The sequence below is a fragment of the Rosa rugosa genome, chromosome 5 (genome assembly GCF_958449725.1).
Source record: "Rosa rugosa chromosome 5, drRosRugo1.1, whole genome shotgun sequence".
NCBI lineage: Eukaryota > Viridiplantae > Streptophyta > Magnoliopsida > Rosales > Rosaceae > Rosa > Rosa rugosa.
In genome coordinates this window covers 51,885,010-51,888,956 of record NC_084824.1, presented here as the reverse complement: position 1 = coordinate 51,888,956, position 3,947 = coordinate 51,885,010, and the positions used below count along the sequence as shown (strand labels likewise).

At 37.1% G+C, this 3,947-nt stretch overlaps 1 long non-coding RNA gene across 1 annotated transcript; it reads left to right on the top strand.

Moving 5' to 3' along the window:
• Positions 1-805: 805 nt before the first annotated feature.
• On the top strand, positions 806-3,566 carry LOC133713043 (uncharacterized). The gene is made up of 6 exons (XR_009847728.1): positions 806-946; positions 1,130-1,205; positions 1,904-2,026; positions 2,577-2,675; positions 2,939-3,009; positions 3,275-3,566. It is a non-coding gene; the product is annotated as an uncharacterized LOC133713043 (long non-coding RNA).
• The last annotated feature ends 381 nt before the right edge of the window (positions 3,567-3,947 follow it).

The window sequence follows — 3,947 nt, the reverse complement described above, 5'->3', positions numbered from 1 at the left end:
TTTTGAGAGAAAACTGAATATTATCTAAAAAAAAAACTGAATATTATAATTTTAAAATTTAGTAAATGTGAAAATCTTATTAGGTTCACACTGATTTGTAACATATTTAACTCACACTGATTTGATGGATATGCAACAAATCAGAATTTGGGTGGGTCCCCTTTAAAATCTCACACGGACTGTTTTTTCTGTACGCAGAGGGCAATGGCCACCCCCCTCAAATGGGACAGAAATTTAATCCGTGAGTGTAGCGTGGCTAATAACCATCACACACGGATTTCAGTGGGCAATTAGAGTTATACACACTGATTTCAATCAGTGTCTAATGGCTGTTTTACTGGTAGTGATACCGCCTATATCACATACCGCCAAGCATAAACAATGACATCATACGTGGTCCCTACGACATGGTAGGTCCCGCCACTACTAAAAAAAACTTCAATTGCTTCGCCTTTTTACTTCGGCAACAGTTGCCGTCGCAATTGACACCCTATTGCTACGGAAAATGTTCCGTCGCGATTAAGCCTTATCATTTGCGACGGAAAATATTTGCCGTAGTAATTTTGTACTCAATTGCGACGTCTTTTCCACTTGCCGTCGCAAAACTTATTTGTATATGTTTTTTACAAAAAAAAAAAAAAAAAATAATACAATGGAAAGAAGCATGGCAACACATAAACGTCACCGTATTAGTCTTGGCGCTAACCCAAATAATTTTCCCTCAATTTTTTCTTTTGTTTTTTTTGGCCAAATGTCCTACTAACAAAACACTCAGCCCTAATTCTTTCCCTCTTTTTCCCAAAGTCCAAAACATCACCCCGCTCTCTCTCTCTCTCTCTCTCTCTCTCGCCCAAACATCACCCTCTTTCTCAACTCCGAAACCTCACTGTTCCCGCCGTTCTGAACATTTCGATAACCGAATTTTCTTCTCGCCGGCAGCTTACAGGTGACTCTTTGCTTTTCAGCTTTCGGTGTATTTTGGCTCTTGGTTGTCTTTGTGTCCTGATTTTGGGTTTGTATGGGATGTGATTGGGAAGAAGATCTAGTTTATTGATTGCAAATTACAGTAGCTTTAGGAGCTACCTGGTTGGGTTGTGGATCTTGGTTTTTGATTGTGTATGCTTTGCAGCTCCTCGAACTGGAACCTACCAAGGTAATTGGGCAATGGCATGTAGGCCTATTTCTCCTACCGAGTAATCACCAAGGTAGTTTTACTTGATGTCTTCATTTTATTTTGCTGTTAATTGTAGATTTTATTGAATTTAGGTTAGGGGCTCGATTTGGTTATGTTGATTGCTTAGTTGACAATAGATACTTGGCTGATTGTTAGCTTAGAGTATGAATTTTCATTGTAAACTTGGCTGATTGTTGATGGTGAATGAGAGCGACTTTCTCTATTCTCACTCTGTTTCTTGTTAAGCGACCCATTATATGTAGGTTCATTATTCTTTCCTACCTAATTTTGATCCGATATCTGAAACATTTTATCGGACCAATCTCTGTACCATAGAATATGATGAAAACAGGCACCACACCTTTGTCTTTCACTACTCTAAGCCTGCTCTAATAGCATGGAGTTATTTATATTTATACTCACATTACACATGTATTAGTTCTGGAACATCTCTTTTTAAAATGATATATGCAGCGACACAACTAGAGGGTTGGTACAGTTTATGGTTGGTGCATGTTGTGATGATCATGACTTTTTGTCTACTGTTCCAGTTAGAATAGGTTGTGAAACACAAAAGAATGCAATAATTGATCCTCACAACATAAGCTTTTGTTTTGCCTTATATTGTCTGTTTACATGTCTGCCTCTATGTATGTCTTGGTGTATTGGTGGAAGATGAACTAGCGTTACCCCCTCCCAAGTCCTAACCATCCACTTTCTATAATTCAGGTTTGTAAAACAAAAGCATCTTATTGATGTCACTGAAGTATTCAGGGTTCTTAATACTGAGAAGAAGTGCCGGCTTGTTAAGCTTGCTGTCTACTTTTGTCTCCTCACTATAATCATTATCAGGTTTGTTCTTAACTTCATATATAGATAGAACTGTTCTATCTTTTATTGTAAAATATAGATTACCCTTTGCTTTATTAATTGGTTTGTTAATTCTAATTACCTGTGTCTTGCTATTTGGTTATAGAATTCTCACAAGTGCCTCGTATCTAATAGGGTGATATGTCTGATGCCATATACGTGTTCAGTTAACCGCTCATGCATGCTAGCTCTGCTATATATGAATACATATAACATTAATTGGTTACCTATGGTTGGCTGCATGCACTGTTTTTATTAGCTATCAACACATATGGCTACATTATTGAATTTAATATGTGCATTCTCTATTGCCAGGCTACCAACCAAGTTATAGCACAGTGAATAATCAATTGACATGATAATTTTGTATATGCTCTGTGGTGGAAATATCAAACTTTTGATAATATATTTTAAGAACTAAAGTCTTTTATCACTGATGGCTTGTAACCAACCTCTATCTTGGTTAGTAGTAGTACGGGTAATCCTTCAATAATAACCTATTGAATGAACGGTTTGGGTTGCTGCATTGCAGACTTGGTTTATCGTGATTCATTGTTCTCTGACAATCCATATCTTAGTCGTGTTCATCTTCTTCAAGAAACAGAGCTTCGTTTGGACTCTACTGCTCTAGGTATGGTAGTCTTCCCCTAAATCTTGAATTTACTTCGGTCTTCCCCTCATTCTGAATTTACTTCCGTTAATCTAAGCTATAGTGCTAGTTCTTATTTGCTTACTGATGGAGAGATGCAATCTAAATTGGTCTTTTCTATTCTTATTTCACAATAACTGGGCATGATCAATTTATATACTCTTGATATGGTGCTTGACAAATGTTTTTATGTTAAATTTTATGTCACCGCTTAGAATTTACTTATGTGTTACTGTCAAAATCAGGTAGCAAGACAGAAGCTAAGGCGGCTTCTCCTGCCCGCACTAGTTCCAACACTACTGCTCCTGGTAATCTGGTATGCGTTTGCTCTTTTTTTTTTTCGGTGTAGCTTGGAACATGATCTAGAGTTTTCTTGGGCTTTTCTTTTGTTCTATTGACGTATTAGAGGCACTGTGCTTTAGATAAATACCAACTAGATATTGTTGATGGATCAATGTTCTCATTGCACTGCAACTTCATTTATTTATAGCTTCCGTTTTAGAATCAAGATGAAATGGAATATGAATTTCTGTCATTTACATGGACTTCAAACTGAGTTCTTTAGCTGTTTTTTGGTGCAGGGCCGGGACATGTATGTTTTGGTGAGCTACTTGATGGGAATTCTAGAAGTTTACTTACCTAGCATTGAGTATGTGGTTTTGTCAAGTGAATTTAACACTTTTCAAAACCTGAAGAATTTTTTACTTGATGCCCCTGCTTTTGATAATGTTGATAGTTTGGCCATTTCTTCCACTTCTAATGAAGGTGCTGTAGTGTTGGCATGAGTTGCTTTGGCTGATCTTTGTTTTTAAACAACCTTTGGCTGGTACTAGCTTTGGTGTGCAATTCAACTTTTGGTTGATCTTTGCAATATTTTTCAATTTATGATATTTGTTGCAGATGGTACTAGCTTTGGTGTGAAATTCACACCATTTTTTTTTTTTTTTTATAAATGAAATACTCTTTTGCGACGGCAAAGTATCCGTCGCAACCAATTCATCCCATTTTTTTTTAAAATGAAATATCTTTTTACGACGGCAAAGTACCTGTCGCAAATAGTTTAGCTATTGCGACGGCAACAGTTTTCCGTCGCAAATACTTTTTGCGACGGAAATTTACCGTCGCAAATGGATCTTGTGACGCCACCTATTGCAACGTTAATATTTCCGTTTCAAAAAGCTCAATTTTCCGTCGCAAAAAGTTTTTTCCGTCGCAAAAGCTCAATTTGCCGTCGCAAAATAGGCGTCGCAAATG